We start from the raw sequence: 19,295 nt of genomic DNA, 5'->3' as shown, positions 1-19,295 counted from the left end.
TGAAATGTGCAGGCAAATGGATGGAACTACAAATGATCATCTTGCATGAGTTAACCCAGACACAGAATGATACACATACTATATACTGACTTATAACTGGATGATAGCCCCATAGAGATGTCACCTGAAAGTCTTTACTTAGCAGGAGATTGGGTTAGATTCTGGGACTTCCTATTGGGACTTCTGGTGAGAGAAGTATGGGAGAATGGGGAAATAGAAGGATCCAGAGGGTCCTAGAAACCTACAAGAATTCCATCAAGGCTATCTGGATCCAGGGGGCAGTCCACTCTAACTACTGTACCAACCAAGGACAATACATGCAGTAAACTTAGAACCCCAATTCAGATTGTGCCAATGGACAACACATTCTCCACAGTCATCTGGGAAGCAGGTACTGACTCTGACATGAACTATGGTGGCCTGTATTTGACTAATTCCCCTTGGTGTGGAGGCCTGGTGTCACACAGAGGAAGGGTAAGCAGGCTACCAGGATGATCCACTGTGATCATATGGTGGAGGCGGAAGTCACATTCTATCACAGACCTAAAGGAGTGGAATAGAGTGAAGGAGGTAGCGATGGAAAAACGGGAAAGTACAAGTGAGGGCTAACAATTTAGATGTAATATGAATAAATCACTTAAATAAAAAATATACATGAAATTCCTGAGGAAGAGTCACTGTTGTTTAGATTTTTAAAAAATGGTTTTAACATAGTAAAGGCTATATACAGCAAACCAACAGCCAACATTAAATTAAATAAAGAGATACTCAAGGAAATCCCTTTAAAATCGGGAACCAGACAAGGCTGCCCTCTGTCCCCATATCTCTTCAATATAGTTCTTGAAGTTCTAGCCAGAGCAGTAAGGCACCAAAAGGAGATCAAGGGGATCCAAATGGGAAAGGAAGAAGTCAAATTATCCCTATTTGCAGATGATATGATACTGTATATAAGTGACCCAAAAAATTCCACCAGAGAACTCCTACAGCTGATAAACACCTTCAGCAAGTTGGCAGGATACAAAATAAACTCAAAACAGTCAGTAGCTTTCCTGTATTCAAATGACAAACAGGCAGAGAAAGAAATTAGAAAAACTACTCCCTTCACAATAGCCACAAACAATATAAAATATCTAGGAGTAACTCTAACCAAGCAAGTGAAGGACTTATTCAAAAAAAACTTCAAACCTCTGAAGAAAGAGACTGAAGATGACATCAGAAGATGGAGGTATTTTCCTTGTTCCTGGATCGGGAGAATCAACATAGTAAAAATGGCCATCTTATCAAAAGCAATTTACAGATTCAAGGCAATCCCTATCAAAATACCCACAAAATATGTTTGGGGCAGTGAGGAGGTTATGTGAGACAGAGAAATTATATTCAGAATATGCAGCATGGATTTTCAATTATAAAAAACAAAAGGTGAGCCAATCAAGGAGCTGAATGCACAGAGCATGGCATTGGAAGATGGAGATGGTGCTGGCAGTTGAGTTGTTCATAACTCAGCAAACGGAGAAGGTATTCATTTTGTTTACAAGGGCATAGCTAGGCCTAGATATGTGGAGGTAGCATATGTAGGATTGGTTACAGGAACACAGTGGAAATTCAGAGTGAGACTATTGTCATCAGAGACACAGAGTAGAATATAGGTATTACTCTGAATATGGGCATGGGCAAGAGTCTATAAATCCAGTGATGTTCCAAAGATTGGCTATGGAGTATGCAGGTGGTATAGCTGGGCATGCATATGGTGAACAAAACATGGAAATCAAGGGCAAGGGCTGCATAATCTTACATAGGCCTGAAGATGGGGGATGGCCCAAATGGGCTTCATTTGGAATAAGTCACTAGACAAGATCTACCTATTTGTAGAGAGACTGGCACTCACCCAATATTTCAGAGGCCATGCTGTCAGGCAAGTTTCTTGGACAATCCACATAAAAAAGAGTACACACACTCTCCTAGGCCTAAGACTGGATTTTTCACAGATGATTTACCTCTGGGGATAAAGTGCAGAAGATGCATTATCAGAGGTAAGCATGGGAAGGTAATGGTATTGCTAGAAGGCCAGGTTCTAGCCAGAGTCTGAAAAGCACATGAGCAAATAACAGCATCTGTGCTTCACAACTGGAATGTAGCCTGGTAGTGAGGAGCTGTTTCAGGTGGAATTGGTACTTGGCAGAACACAATAGGAAAAGTCAGTTCATGTGTTACTATGGTTGGCGCTGAACATGCTGCAGGTGGTAGATGTTCTGTGGAGCAGAATCAGGCAAAGAACTGGTGTAATCTCTGAATCTGAAGAAAGGCTTGGAATGTGAAGAGGTCTCAGATGGTGTTCCTTCCATGGGAAATATTCAGAGAAACCAACTGCAACTGATGGCTGGGCATAGCTAGATATAGGAGTTGGGACAGCACTGTTAGGTTAGGTACCTTGTTGCCCACAATGCACACATTAAAAAAAATGTGTGCACACAGATCTCAATGTGGAGTGGAGAGTTTGTGCAGAAGGGTTTGGTTCTGGAGTTTTTAGTTGGAAAATACAGTCCAGGAACAGAGTACAAGTTTGGTGCTGGGTTGTGAATTATTCACATAGTTCATCCCAAATCCTGTAAGTTTTTTGTGCCTCCAAATCAGGACCTTGGACCATAACAATAGTGCAGGCAGGTTTTGTATTTGTAGAACTCATAAGCACCCATCTCAGGAGCTGCATCATTAGAAATAGACATGGGAGTTTAGGAGTGCCTAGGGAATGTGGGACTCTGGTTACTATCTGACAAACTCCGTTTACTTTTGGCATAGCTAGAGATATGCCTGGGAGTGTAGAAAGAGAATGTGTGGGTTTGATTGTGTGGAAATCACCTTGAAAATTCAGTAACTGAACTGTGCATCCTGCACTGGATAAAGGGCTATACAAATGGCACAACTAGGGTGGGAAGGGTATCGCTGATCATAACCACTGGGCTTCTAGATTTAGACCTGGGAATGTGGATGTGATACTGGCATGACTGTTTCTGGAAGAACTCTGCTTTGAAAATACGTCCAGAACAAATACCTGGAATCGTGGAGATGACTCTATAAGCAATGATCTTGGAATCACCAGAAAAAGTCAGTTTCCTTTGTTCCTTTGTATATCCAAAAATAAGTCTTGGATTGGAATAATGGGTCAGGCCACTTTATTCTTGTGGAAATAGCTAGATAACAGAAGTACAGGAGATATTCTAGGGTGTATAAAAATGGCTCTTGTGGGTGAAATGCTTTGAACCTGACTGGAGAAAGCCAGCACTCACTTCTCTGTGAGTCCATCCAGAGTTAACTCTGAAAGGGTGTCCATGGAAAAACATGTATGGATGTTTAAATAAGAATGGCCCCAGAATTTTTTAAGTTTGAATGCTTTGTCCCAAGGTAGTGTAATTGTTGTGGAAGATATATCCTTTTATGAGGAGTTTATAGCTTTTGCAGTGTGTGTGCACATTCACACGGACACACACATGTCTGAAGATCTCTTCATGAATTAAAGAGCGTTACTGAGGCAAAAATAGTTCAGTAACTGAGTGAACATTTCCACATATGGAAGTTTCAGAAGGGCTCTGGTGTATGTTATTCTTTGGATCTCACTGTACAGAGCATCTGATGTTTTGCTCTGTGAGAGGTCATTTTTGAAGGTGGAACCTTACATGCAGTGGAGGAGAATTAACTAAAGATGTCATGGAAAAAACTGAGATTGGACATCATGAGGTGGGTTCAAAATCCTTAAAGAGACCTGAGGAGATGCTAATGGAAAAGGTACAATCTCACTTACTATCCAGAACCCAGTACAATAGAGACTCCAGCACAGCTTATGAACACCAAAATCAGCATCAAGTCTATATATAGAGAGCCTAGACACAGCAATAAAACACCCTTTCAAGTTGCTGACAATAGATCCAGAGCTAACATTGCCCTTGGAAACCCAGAAGATTGTACATGAGTCCCAAACATTTGACACAAAGTTATTTACAGTGTTATAGTTTGTAATGCTTAGGTTTGATCATAACTGTGTCTTCATTCTTCCCTCTTAGTAAAATACAGTATTTAAATTTATTTTATGGGAACCCATTGATGAGACACTTTTGTGATTTGAAAAGATTTGACTATTTTGAAAAGTCTGAGATGTTCAGGGGTTTGAATATTTTAATAATGGGGTGCTTTTCAAATTACATACTATTCACATCATGATATTAACAGGAGAGCTATGGGATAATCAAGAAAGGAAAACGTATACTTTAACACTGATAAACTTGTGTCAAGTTGGCAAGTTATCAATTATGTTTATTAGTACTTCTTCAACTGGACAAAAGCTAGGGTTATCTGAAGAGAGGGAAGCATAATTGAGAAAATGTTTCTATCTATTGGGCATATAGGCATTATTATAAAGGATTTTCTCAATTAAAGTTTGGTCTGGGTGAGCCTATCCAAGTACAGGTGGTATCAGTCTATGTCAGTGCATAGTGATTTATATAAAAATTGAAGTATAGTAGACCATGTGTATACAGCTAGGGAGCAAGTTTCCTTCCTGCCATGTATGACCATGTGTATACAGCTAGGGAGCAAGTTTCCTTCCTGCCATGTATGTCACTTCCTGCCTCTAGATTCCTTCCTGGAGTCCATAAGTATAAGCTAAAATATGCCCACCTTCTCAACAATATTGTTTTCAGAGCCCAGTGCAGTGTCACACTCCTGTGATCCAAGAACTTGAAGAAAAAGAGACAATTCAGGGAAGCATCATTAGGCAAGACTGATGAGTGACATGTTCACACAAAAATAGATCTTGGAGTACTCGGATGGCACATGTATGCTTGGTTCTAGGATATGTCTCTTGGGAAATCTGTTGCAGAAAGTTCACGACCTGAGCTAGGGATGAGTGTAGATGAAGTGGTACAAGTCAAGGCCAATCTTCAATCTTTGCATCAACATATGGGCAGTGGAAATGGTATATGTGTGCTTGTATATTAATAACCAAAGAATGGTATATACAGTTATTCGCATGGGAGAATGGACATGGCAAATGGTGCCCTTGCTTTGTGTGATATTTACTAGGAGATGCTAGTGAAGAATGGAAGTATGGTGTAGTCACTGTCAGTAGAGGTTCAGGGAAACTCAATGGGCAAGTTCAGTACATGACTCAAGTATAGAACAAGACCAAGAAATATGAAGGTGGTACAGATATGCTTGGTCATAGTAGGAAAATCAGGGTCCATGTATGTGTGATTGAAGTTAGGCCTATGCAAAGTTTATAGAGATATGACAATTAATAGAATGTTCACATTCCTGACACTCAGTGCTAAGCCTGAGTATGAAAAGTCTGCTCAAGCCAGCTTTACATAGATATTTCCAAATGGGATTTTGAGCAGATAAAGTTTGAGGTCTGAAGAGGGCTCATGAGTATGGTGTGGCCCTAGAGGACAAGGTTCTAGCTTTGTCAAAATATAAATACTTTGTTTGATCTTTACACACTTATCTTGTCCTCTTTGCATGGAAACTGCAAATTTCAGGTTACAAATTAAGGTACACATAAGGAATCTGTTAAAGGAGTTCTGTGCCTGGAGTCAGGTATGGAAGGGTGAGCATTACTGTAGCAGACAAAATCTGTGGATTTAAAAATGAAAAGCTCATCGGTGATATCTCCATTAGAGAAGGGACTGGAAGTGTGAAGATGGAAAAGACAAACTGTGGTTTGGAGGAATAAAACTGTGAAAGAATACACAGGGATCTCAATGATTAATGCTAGGATTCTGTGCATGGTATCAGATGGAGTGATTCAGGGGGAGATCTCTTGGCAAAGCTGGATATGAAGCTTGAATACAGATTTAGGTTTGGTGAGCAGGGATGACACAGGTATTTAAAGTTCAAGTAGAATTCCCAGTAGGTAGCCAGTGTAGGATCTGTGTGATCAGATCTCAGCGAGCACAAGGGTGTGCCTTTCATAAAACGCATTAGAGGGAGTTCACCCTACAAAGGTCATGGGTGAACTATACATCTAATGCTACTTTATTTAAAGTGGAGATACCACAATACTTAACTCTGAGGGTAAAGCTTGCTCAGCAGAGAAAACAGATCTATCCACTTATAGCACATCCTTTATCTAAGTATCAAGGGAGAACATAGAGAAAATTTGGCAGCATGATCCATATGATACTGGATTGGAAAAAAGGGAAGGTTCAATATTGCAGATCAATAGAAATTTGAGTGACAATTAGAGCTAATGTGTGTCAGACCTTAGGATATTGCAAGATGTTCCAAAGAGCCATCTGCTTGAAATGTAGAGCTGGAGAATGCTGAGGTAGAGACGTCAGGACTATGGTGCTACCAGGAACATGAGATACCTGTCATGAAATGCTGCATGAAGGTAGTACAGACATCTCAAGATGCAGGCTGTATGCAACACTCAGCCAAGCTGGAAAGCAAGGGCTCTTTACTATCTTTCCATCCAAAATAGTCCTGTATCATTTCACTAGATGACAGACACAGGGAGTCTGGATTATTAGTTTATCCTCATTAGGGTAGGTCATTTTCTGTCACCTCTTCCCTTGTTCTGTCCCTTTTCTTCTTTAATATTGGAAATACATACATACACACACATATGTATATGTATATGTGGGAGTCTGTGTGTGTACGTGCTCACATCATGTCACGTTAGAAGTTTGTGAATTGATTTATGATTGCCCAAGGGCTCACAGTTGAAAAACTGCCATGAGTCTAAAAAGAGGCTTTGCACTACTGAACAAACATGGGACTATTAAAGACTATGGATAAGTTTTAGATGGCATAAATTTATATTTTCAGTGAAGTTGTTTCTCTGGGGACTTGGGAAAAATTTTGTATGTTTGATGTCACTGGGATGTTTCCAACCCAACTAACAAAATTTGGAAGCTGTGATTCTGAAGCTAAAATAAGAAAAGCAATCAGACAAGATAGCCTCTGATCACCATATCATTTGTTCTATCAAAGCACAGTGGAAATACCTGGATGTTTGTGATGTCCAGCTTTGCTCTCAATGCACCTAAGTACCTCAGGGTCTACAAAGAGAAATGTTCTTACCTTTTATGCATGACTATCATGCTTGATTTTAAAGAATATTTACACGGTATAAGTTTGTTTTAGAGGATCCAAGAGGGCGGCAAGCAGTGTGGACCGTGTTTGGAGACTCCAGTGAACAATTCAGGGAATTCCATAGATTTATGTGCCAGGAACACCGGGGTCCCCACACCACGGCAGCGGGAGTGCTCCACGGTTCAGAAGGACCAGGGTGTGGAGGACCTGCGTGCCCCTGCACATGGGAGGAGCGCAGATTTTCTCAGATCAGAGCAGCGGCGGCAGAGGCAGCAGCAACAGCAGTGGCACCAGCGGCACCAGTGTCAGCAGGGGCGGTGGCTGAGGTTTGCAGCTCTGAGCCTTCCAGTGGAGGCGACTGGTGTGGTGGCCGGTGGGAGTTGCTGTGAGAGAGGGGACTCTGGACGGGATTTGGGTCGCGTGGTGCCTTGTGACCCAGACTGGACTCGGTGAACACTTCAGCCTCAGAGTCTCAGGTTCAGCTCAGTGCGTAGTGCTGTGGAGATGCTGTCTCAGCGCAGCAAGCAGTTCTGCCCTAGGCACTGGCTCAGCTCAGCCACAGCTCCCCTGCTGTGACACAGGCTGGGCAAAGTGCTCAGTTCCACCCTAGGCACCAGCTCAGCGCAGCCGCAGTTCTCCAGCTGTGACACAGGCTGGGCGGAGCACTCAGCTCCACCAGAGGCACTAGCTCACATCAAGGAGCAGTTCTGCCCAAGACACTAGCACAGCTCAGTGGGCAGTTCTGGGGCACTAACACAGGCCGAGGTCAGCATGCAGATTCAGCCCAGAGGCCCTAGCTGGACTTGCCAGGCAGATTGGGCCCAGAGACTCTAGTTGAGCTGTGCGCACAGGCTGGGCGGCTCCAAGACTCTGGCTGGACTATCCATGCAGTATAGGCCCAGAGTCCCGGGCTGAATTCAGCGTGCAGTGTGAGTCCAGAGTTCCTGGCTGACTTTGGTACACAATTCCGCCCCAGAGACATGGGTGTAGCTTGGCGTGCAGTTTGGGGCCTAAGTCCCTAACTGTGCTTGGCACACAGATTGGGCCCAGAGACTTTAGCGGAGCTTTTGGCACAGTCCCAGCTCTAAGACTCTGGTTGGACACAGTGTGCAGTTTGAATCCAGAATTCCTGGCTGAGCTTGGCGGACAGTTCAGGCTCTGAGTCAATAACTGACCACAGCACTCACTTTCAGCCAAAAGCCCCTAGCTGAGCTTGGTGTGCAGTCCCAGCCCCCCAAAATTCTGGCTGGACCCTGTGTGCATTTTGTGCCCAGAATCCGTAGCTGAGCTCGGCAGACAGTTCAGGCCCTGAGAATCTAGCTGAGCTCGGTGCGGGGTTCGGGCCCAGTGTCCCTGGCTGGACTTGGCAGGGAACCCTGAAGGCTGTGGATACCTTGGCCTGACCCAATGCTCATTCAGAGACCCAGAACGATTGCAGGACCCACAGCACAGGGAAGCTGAGGATCACTGGCTGTGAGAGACCAAAACGACAGGGCTAACTTCCTGCCATCCACACCAGTGAAGTATCAGAGCTTCCAGCCTAAGGAAATCGTGAGAAAACAAGTGAATCTATCATCAGACTCCCTCCATCCAACTCTGGAAGCTACCCAACAAAAACAAAGGCACCAAGATGTCTAAAGGACAGATTACAAGTATACGCAAAAACACCCAAAGCAACATGGCCTCTCCAGTTTCCAGCTATCCCAAAGAAAACGATCCAGAGAACTCAAATACAATAAAAATACAATAAAATGATCTCAAATCCTTAGTAATGAGGATATTAATGGAGGAAACAAATAAAATTCTTCATCAAATGCAGGAGGACGCAGCCAAACAGGTGAGAGACATTAAAGAAGCACATAGAGTGGAACTGGAAAAATTTCAGGAAAATGCAACCAACCAGATGAAAGAAATAAAAAAATCTGAAGACGAAAATGGATTCAATGATAAACACACAGAGAGAAGAAAAACGAGAACGTGAGACCTCAGAGAAGAAGGCGAGCAACACAGAGGTGAGCTTTTCTAACAGAATCCAAGAGATGGAAGAATGAATCTCAGGTCTAGAAGATACAATCACAGATCTTGAAGCAACCATTAAGGAAAATGCAAAATCTGTAAAAGTCCTGACACAAAACATCCAAGAAATTAAGGACACCATGAAAAGAAAAAAATCTGAGGATAATACGCATTGAAGAAAGAGAAGATATCAGTGTCCAAGGCCCAGAAACTATTCTCCATAAAATCATAGAAGAAAATTTCCCCAATCTAAAGAAAGAGATGCGTATAAACATACAAGAGGCCTACAGAACACCAAATAGAATTGACCAGAAAAGAAAAACTGCCCATCACATAATAATCAAAACATGAAACATACAGAACAGAGAAAAAATATTAAAAGCTGCAAGGGAAAAGGGCCAAATAACATTTAATGGCAAACCTATCAGAGTTACACCCGACTTCTCAGCAGAGACCATAAGCGCCAGAAGGGCCTGGACAGAGATCCCGCAAACCCTAAGAGAACACAGATGCCAGGCCAGACTACTTTACCCAGCAAAACTATCAATAACCATTGATGGAGAAAACAAAATATTCCATGACAGAAACAAATTCAAACAGTACCTATCCAAAAATCCAGCTTTACAGAAGATACTAGAAGGAAAACTCCATCCCAAAGAGTCAAGCTACAACCAAAACTACTCAGGAAATAGATAACTATCCCATGGCAAAAAGACAACTACAGAAATGTTTGACTGGAAACAACATCAAAATTAAGACTCTGAATAGTCATTGGTTCATTAATATTTCTCAACATCAATGGTCTCAATTCTCCAATAAAAAGACACAGACTAACTGAATGGGTGAATAAACAAGACCCAACATTCTTCTGCATTCAAGAAACACATCTCACCCATAATGAAAGGCATTACCTCAGGGTAAAAGGTTGGAAAAAATATTCCAAGCAAATGGTCACAAGAGGCAAGCCAGCATACCCATTTTAGTATCAAACAAAATAGATTTTCAACCAAAATTAATCGAAAGGGATGAGGAAGGACACTTCATACTCATCAAAGGTAAAGTCAACCAAGATGACATCACAATTCTGAACATCTATGCTCCCAATACAAGGGCACCCACATTTGTAAAAGATCTGCTAAAAAGCTTAAACCACAAATTGATCCCCACACAATAATAGTGGGGGACTTCAACACCCCTCTCTCACTGAAGGATAAGTCATTGAAACAGAAACTAAGCCGAGAAATAACATCATTAACCAATGCCATGGGTCAAATGGATCTAACAGATATCTATAGAACCGTTCACCCAAACAAGAAAGAATATACCTTCTTCTCTGCACCCCATGGAACCTTCTCCAAAATTGATCACATCGTAGGTCACAAAGCAAGCCTCAATAGATACAAGAGGATTGAAATAATACCTTGTATCCTATCAGATCACCATTCTCTTAGGCTGCAATTCAACAACAACAGAAATAACAAAAGGCCTACACGTACGTGGAAACTAAACAACTCTCTGCTAAATGACACCTGGGTCAGAGAAGAAAGAAAAAAAGAAATCAAGGAGTTTTTGAAATTCAATGAAAATGAAGAAACAACAGACCCAAATTTGTGGGATACATTGAAAGCAGTGCTAAGAGGAAAATTCATAGCACTAAGTGCCTTTAAAAAGAAATTGGAAACATCGCACATAAGCATCCTAACGACACAACTGGAAGCCCTAGAAAAAAAAAGAAGCTGAAACACCCAAGCGGAGTAGACTTCTGGAAATAATCAAACTTAGGGCTGAAATTAGCAAGTTAGAAACTAAGAAAACAGTCCAAAGAATCAACAAAACCAAAAGCTGATTCTTTGAGAAAATCAACAAGGTAGACAGACCATTAGCCAAACTAACTAAAAGGCAGAGTGACAGTATTGAAATATACAAAGTCAGAAACGAAAAGGGAGATATAACAACAGACACTGAAGAAATACAAAGAATCATAAGATCCTACTTTGAAGGCATATACGCCACAAAATTTGAAAATAGGAAAATGGACGATTTTCTTGATCAATTTCATTTGCCAAAGTTGAGTGAAGAACAGATAAACAAATTAAATAGCCCTATTTCACCTATAGAAATAGAAGCAACCATTGATAGTCTCCCAACCAAAAAAAGCCCAGGGCCAGATGGTTTCAGTGCAGAATTCTACCAGACCTTCAAGGGTGAGCTAATACTGATATTCTTCAAGCTACTCCAAAAGATAGAAATGGATGGAAAATTACCAAATTCATTCTATGAGGCCATAGTCTCATGGATACCCAAACCTCACAAAGACTCAACAAAGAAAGAGAATTTCAGACCAATTTCTCTTATGAACATTGATGCAAAAATACTAAATAAAATACTTGCAAAACGAATACAGGAACATATCAAAGATATCATTCATCATGACCAAGTAGGTTTCATTCCAGGCATGCAGGGATGGTTTAATATACGGAAATCCATCAATGCAATCCACCATATAAACAAACTGAAAATGAAAAAAAAAACCACATGATCATCTCTTTAGATGCAGAGAAAGCATTTGATAAAATCCAACACCCGTTCGTGTTCGAAGTTTTAGAGAGATCAGGGATAAAAGGCACTATCTTCAACATAATAAAGTCTATATACAGCAAACCAATAGCCAAAATCAAAGTAAATGGTGAGATACTCAAGGAAATTCCTCTAAATACCGGAACAAGGCAAGGCTGCCCACTCTCTCCATATCTCTTCAATATAGTACTCGAAGTTCTAGCCAGAGCAATAAGACAACAAAAGGAGATCAAGGGTATCCAAATGGGAAAGGAGAAAGTTAAAATTTTCCCTATTTGCAGATGATATGATAGTGTACATAAGTGACCCTCAAAATTCCACCAGAGAACTCCTAAAGCTGATAAACACCTTCAGCAAATTAGCTGGATACAAAATTAACTCAAAAAAGTCTGTAGCCTTCCTATACACAAATGACAAGCTTGCAGAGGAAGAAATTAGGAAAGCCACACCCTTCACATTAGCCACAAGCAATATAAAACATCTAGGAGTCACTCTAACTAAGCAAGTGAAGGATTTGTATGAAAAAAATTTCAAAACTCTGAAGAACGAGATTGAAGATGACCTGGGAAGATGGAATGATCTTCCTTGCTCATGGATCGGGAGAATTAACATAGTAAAAATGGCCATCCTACCAAAAGCAATCTACAGATTCAATGCAATCCCTATCTAAATACCTACACAATTTTTTAAAGACATTGAAAGTTCAATTTTCAACTTCATATGGAAAAACAAAAAAACCCAGAATAGCTAAAACAATCTTGTACAATAAAAGGTGCTCCGGAGGAATCTCCATCCCTGATCTCAAATTGTACTATAAAGCAATAGTAAAACAGCATGGTACTGGCACAGCAACAGGCTGGTTGATCAGTGGAATCGAATTGAAGACCCAGATATGAATCCACACACATATGGTCACTTGGTTTTTGACAAAGAAGCCAAATCCATTCCATGGAAAAAGGATAGCATCTTCAACAAAAGGTGCTGGTCTAACTGGAGGTCGATGTGTAAAAAAATGAAACTGGACCCATATTTGTCACCTTGCACAAAACTCAAATCCAAGTGGATTAAAGACCTCAACATAAAACCAGAGACACTAAGTCACTTAGAAGAAAAAGTGGGGAAGGGCCTGGAACATGTTAGCACATGAGACAACTTCCTGAACAGAACACCAAGAGCCTAGGTTTTAATGTCAACAATTAATAAATGGGACCTCATGAGGCCGAGAAGCTTCTATAAGGCTGGAGAGACTGTCAAGAGAACAAAGCGACAGCCTACAGACTGGGAAAAGATCTTCACCAACCCTACATCTGACAAAGTTCTAATATCCAAAATATATAAAGAACTCAAGAAGCTAAACACCACCACACTAAATAACCCAATTGAGAAATGGGGCTTGGAACTAAACAGAGAATTCTCAACAGAGGAGTATCAAATGGCTGAGAAACACTTAAAGAAATGCTCAACCTCCTTAGTCATCAGGGAAATGCAAATCAAAACAACTCTGAGATTCCATCTTACACCCATCAGAATGGATAAGATAAAAAACTCAAGCGACACCACATGCTGGTGAGGATGTGGGGAGAGAGGAACACTCCTTTATTGCTGGTGGGAATGCAAACTAGTACAGCCACTTTGGAAATCTATCTGGTGCTATCTCAGAAAAATGGGAATAGGGCTTCCTCAAGACCCAGCTATTCCACTCCTTGGAATATACCCAGAAGATGCTCCAGCACACAACAAGAAAATTTGCTCAACCATGTTCATAGCAGCCTTATTCATAATAGCCAGATGATGGAAAAAGCCTAAGTCTTCCTCAGTAGAAGAATGGATAAAGAAACTGTGGTACATATAAACTATGGAGTACTACTAAGCTTTTCAAAAGGAGGAATTCCCGAAATTTGTAGATAAATGGATTGAGCTAGAAATGAACATAATGAGTGTGTTAACCCAGAAGCAGAGAGATTCAAATGGTATATACTCACTTATATCTGCATACTAGCCCAAGGGGCATGTCCCACCAAAGCCTTCACTTACCAGGAAACTGGGACAGAAGAAAGAACATCCTATTGGGACTCTAGATGAGAGAAGCATGGGAGAGTGGCAAAGTAGAAGGGTCCAGAGGGTCCTATAAACCTACAAGTAGAACATTATGATAGACAGATTTGGGCCCAGGGGTCCCGCTCAAACTAAGGCACTAGCCAAGGACAATACAGGAAGTAAACTTTAACCCCCTACCCAGATCTAGCCAATGGTCAGACCATTCTCCACAGTGGAGTGGACAGTGGGATATGACTTTCTTATGTACTCTGGTGCCTCACATTTGATCATGTCCCCTGGAGGGGGAGACCTGGAGGCACTCAGAGGAAGGACAGCAGGTTACCAAGAAGAGACTTGATATCCTATGAGCATATACAGAAGGAGGTAATCCCCCTCAGGAACAGTCATAGAAGAGGGGAATATGGGGAAAAGGGGAGGGAGGGAAGAATGGGAGGACACAAGGGATGGGATAACCATTGAGATGTAACAAGAATAAATTAATAATAAAAAATTAAAAAAAATAAAATAAAATAAAGAAGAATAAAAGTTTGTTTTATTAATACAACAGGCATTTCACCAGTATGTTTGCCAGTTTCTGATTGTTGCCACAAGCTGAAAAAGATGATCATAACCTTAAGTGTTTCAGATAAGAAACACTGAAAGAAAGGAATTCATTTACCATGTAGGATAATACACAAATATTAAACAAATGAACAAAACAGAAATACAAGTTTATTGTTTATTAAGAATGAGTTTATTAATACATGTATTTTGTTTATCAATAGGAAATTTCTTCCTGGAGCCTATGAGAGATGTTACAAATGCAGGAGTCCTCATTCCAGGCCTCTTAAAGGGCCATTTTGTAAGCACACTTGGCCTTCAACTGTCTCTGAAGATTCAAAGATCTTATCTCAGAAAGAAACATGATCACACCAAAGAGTGACATGGTGGATGTCAGGACTCCTGCTGGGAACACAGCAGTAAAGTGTTTGCTTCTTAAGGCTTCTTTCTTAACAGGAAAATCGGGTGGAAAATCAATAGTGGTTTGGCCATGAAAATCAACCGCGTGGTTCCAGCTCAATGAAACAAATGAAAAGAGGCTGCTAATACATAAAAACAAGACAGAGATCTTATAACAATATATCTGCATCTCAACAAATGGGTTCTTCATACAGCTGATCTTAAAGGCCATTGCACTAAAAATCAGAACCACAGACTTCATCAAAATTGCCCAAATTAACAGGATCCGTGCATACTGAAATTCAGGTGAAAGTTTCCAAGTTGAATCGATAGGGGTGTGCACCAGCGTCTTGATTAGGGTCCCTGAGACATTAAACTCTTGTGGATAAGCTTCCCAGAGGCCAAAGGACACAAACTGCACAACTTTGTCATCAAATTCCCATAGGCGCCAGTATTGGTTGCTGGCAATGGCTATTTCAAAAATCAAAGCTGATAGGCTGCTGAAGAGGCCACTAAGTTTGAAGACGCTTTGCTTCAAATTGTCAAACCTGAAGATGAAATTGAACAAGTATAAGTCAATCCAAGAATATAAGGAAAGGTAATAAAGCAAATTAACCACGTTTTACAGAGCACTAAGCTCATATAACTTGTCCCTGCTGCCACATTCAAGTAGTCTATGTATGGATTGTGGTTTAGCACACTCCAGGCAAGAGAATAAGAAGCACGGAAATAAATTACAGTGGAAGGAAAAGCACTACAAGATGGTTTGGATAGCAATTTTGCTCCATTTGTCAAGTGCTGAAATGCTTGTATTGTGTTTGGAACTGATGGTGGCCTGTATAACACCCAACCCATACTCACTTTCTTGCCAAGGCAGGACTGAGCTTGTTGATGGCTAGGACACTGAGTTTTGAAGCACAACTGGAATCATGGTGGAGAACGCTATTGTCGCAAACCAATAAGGTATATCCTGGAAACATCTAGTTCTGCCCATGTCTAAATTCCTTGGATTAGATACATGTATTTCAGAAAGACAGATAGAAAGCCCCAAGTTAAATTAAAACTTTTTACCTTCGCTTATCAATGATGAGGTGATCCATTTGAAAGATGCCAAGATCATAAATATCTTCCAAGTAACAGGTAATGTTGAACAGAGAGAGAGGGTCACACAAGAGGTCAATCACCTTCAGTAAAGGAAGTTCCGTTAGAAAGATATTTTAGCTCAGAACAGTGTCTCACCAACCAAACTCTAACTCACACAAACCTTTCCTGTCCTTTCCTTACCGGAGCCTCATATTCCCAACTCTCCAATGAAATCCATGAAATCATTATACCCATTTTATAAATGAATGAACACAGAAAGTATAATTAACATACTCAACTTCAAGAAACTACACAAGTGTAATGGGCAGTGCAGGTTCTAGAGCTCTCAAATACTCAGACAGGGCTTCCCAGCATTATGTTGTTAAGTTGGACTTACATGGAAATGAGATTACAAGAAGCACCCAAATCATATATGAGTGGCCTTCTTTTGACCTTGAAACTGAATACAATTTTTAAAACTATGTGGAAATATGAAATACCTGCCTCTTTGTGTCTTGTATGTATGAAGACCAAATGTTAGTCACTTCCAACAGTGACTCTAGAAATTCTTTTGTTTCCATGACTACCAGAGCCAGAGATGAATGGCAGATCGTGAACAATGAACTAGAATCAATACAAATAGTTTTAAAGGAACAGCATGGTTTAATATTCCTTTCATATGTGAGACTGTTCACAGTGTAATTAATCTCTATCTATTTCATTTACTAATTTAAAATGTTTCTTCATAAAATGTACTTTGATGAATATATGGATATTTCCCCCTCTACAATTTTTTCCATTCTCAATTTCTCAATACTTCTCATATTTCTGACCATTCAACTTGATGTGTCCATGTATTCTCTCTCTCTCTCTCTCTCTCTCTCTCTCTCTCTCTCTCTCTCTCTCTCTCTCTCTCTCTCTCTCTCTCTCTCTCTTTGTGTATGTGTGTGTGTGTGTGTGTGTGTGTGTGTGTGTGTGTTACAAAGGCTCTCTGAACTCTTATGTGGTATCACTCCTATTGTGTTTGCAGGACAGTGTTTTCTACAATCTTCCTAGTCCTCTTCTATATAGATCACCAAGCTTTTTGATGAAGGGTTTGGTGAAGGTATCTCATTTAAGACTTAGTACTTCAAAGTCTCTCACACTCTACAAGTTTTCCAGTTCTTGCCATCCATCTATGTGTTAAGTACACATCTATGATGTGTGTTGAGTAAGTTACTAATCTTTGTGTGTATCAGTATTTCTTTGGAGTCTCCTTTTTTTCAATGTTTCTTTAGCAGAATATAAGTAGAAAGTTTTCCATTACTTTATGTTCCTTTCCACTTCATCAGTGTCTTTTCTATTAGAACAGTGTCTTATATGGTTTCTGTTAGATGGAATGGGCTTTGAATCCAATAAAAATACGCTGGTTAATCACAGAAGCATTGTGACACTTTTATACCAATACATCTTCAGGAAGGTCACTGTTGAAGTTTTCATGAGTTACAACTTTTTTATATTGATGGTTATGGTCATCTTCAGGTAACATGTAGAGTAACTACCAGTGTCAATACTACTATTTAATAGGTGTGAACCTTGTATTTGAATAATTTTTATGTGTTCTTGAATTCGGTTTGCAAGTATTTTATTGTGTGTTTTTCCACTAGTGTTCATAAGATCAATTGGTCTGAAATTCTCTTTCTTTGTTGAGTCTTTCTGTGGTTTAGGGATCAAGGTTACAGTGGCCTCATAGAATAAGATTGGTAATGTTCCTTCTGTTTATATTTTACAAAATACATTTCTATTTCACATAACAAATTTGAAGAGAATTGGTAATAGCTCTTCTCTGAATAGCTGATAGAATTCTGCACTAATTTCAAGTGATCCTGTCTTTTATTTTATCAGGTGACTTTTGATGACTGTCTGTAATTCCTTAGGTGTGATAGGACTATTCAATTTTTCTAACTAATCTTGATTCAACTTTGGTAGTTGGTAGCTATTAAGAAAACTGTCCATTTCCTTTAGGTTTTCCAATTTTGTGGCATATAGGCTTTTTAAGTAAGAACTGATGATTCTTTGGATTTCCTCAGTGTCTTTCATCATGTCTCCCTTCTCATTTCTGATTTTTTTATGTGAATACTCTCCCTTTGCCTATTAGTTAGTTTGGCAAAAAGTTTGTTATTCTTGTTGATTTTCTCAAAGAATCAGCTCTTAGTTTGTTGATTCTTTGAATTTTTTATTTGTTTCCTATTTATTGATTTCAGCCCTGAGTTTGATGGAGAGTCTGCTTCTTTTTGTAGTAGAGCTTAGATGTGTGCTGCCACGGTTCTAGAATGAGATATCTTCAGTTTCTTTATAAAGGCACTTAGTGCTGGGAACTTTCCTCTTAGCACTACTTTTATTGTGTCCCATGAATTTGAGTATATTGTGCCTTCAGTTTCATTGAATTCTAAGAATTTTTTAATTTCTCTTTTTATATCATTTTTTGTGTGCAGGTCATTGTGTAGGGAGTTGTTCAGTTTACATTAATTTGCAGGCTTTTGACTGTTTCTTTTGTTTTTGTTGTTGTTGTTTCTGATGTTGTTGAGTTCTAGCTTTAATCCATGGTGGTCAGATAATACTCGAAGAATTACTTCTATTTACTTGTACCTCTTGAGGTTTTCTTTGTGATGAAGTATATGGGTAATTTTGGAGAAGGTACCATGAGGTGCTAAAAAGAAGGTGTATTCTTTTGCGTTTTGGATGAAAGGCTCTATAGATGTCAGTTAGGTCCATTTGTTTTATTGTGTCTATTAATTCCCTTGTTTCTCCATTTAGCTTCTGTCTGCATCTGTATATTAGGAGAGAGGCATGTTGAAGTCTCCCACTATTAAAAAGTGCATTTCGATGTGTGATTTAAGTTTTACTAAAATTTATTTTAGGAATGTGGGTACTCTTGCATTTGGTGCATAGATGTTCTAGCTTTTATAGTCTCTTTTGAGACGTCATATATAATTCTGAAGTATTTGCCTTGATATTTGACTTGACCTTTTTGTCTTGCAGTTTTTAATATTCTTCCTTTGTTCTGTACATTTAATGTTCTGAATACTATGTGATGGGAGGATTTTCATTTTTGGTTGAACCTATTTGGAGTTTTGTAGGCTTCTGGTATGTTTGTGGACATTTCTTTCATTGTGTTGGGGCAGGGTTCTGCTTTTATTTATTTTTTTTTTCAAAACGATTTTTGGCCCTGGACCTTGAAGTCTTCTTCTATTTCTATTATTCATAGATTTTTGTCTTTTTAGAGTGTCCAAGATTTCTTGGAACATTTTAGTTTTTATATTTTCTCATTAGTTTTAATGTTTTCTTTGATTGATGTATCTATAACTTCTATAATATATTTCATACTTGAGATTCTCTCTTCCATCTCGTGTTAGTTTGGTATTGCTTATGTTCATCATTTCTATTCCCTTCCCTATGTTGTCCAACTCTAAGATGGCCTCAGCTTGTGTTTTCTTTGTTGTTTCTAATTCCCTCTTTAGGTCATGAATAGACTTACTCATTTCTTTCTCCCATTT

At 39.8% G+C, this 19,295-nt stretch overlaps 1 pseudogene; it reads right to left on the bottom strand.

Moving 5' to 3' along the window:
- Positions 1-14,494: 14,494 nt before the first annotated feature.
- On the bottom strand, positions 14,495-15,776 carry LOC127184814 (uncharacterized; annotated as a pseudogene).
- Positions 15,777-19,295: the final 3,519 nt, after the last annotated feature.

The sequence above is a fragment of the Acomys russatus genome, chromosome X (genome assembly GCF_903995435.1).
Source record: "Acomys russatus chromosome X, mAcoRus1.1, whole genome shotgun sequence".
Classification (NCBI taxonomy): domain Eukaryota; kingdom Metazoa; phylum Chordata; class Mammalia; order Rodentia; family Muridae; genus Acomys; species Acomys russatus.
The sequence above is the reverse complement of the archived record's forward strand: the minus strand, read 5'-3'. Positions and strand labels throughout refer to the sequence as shown.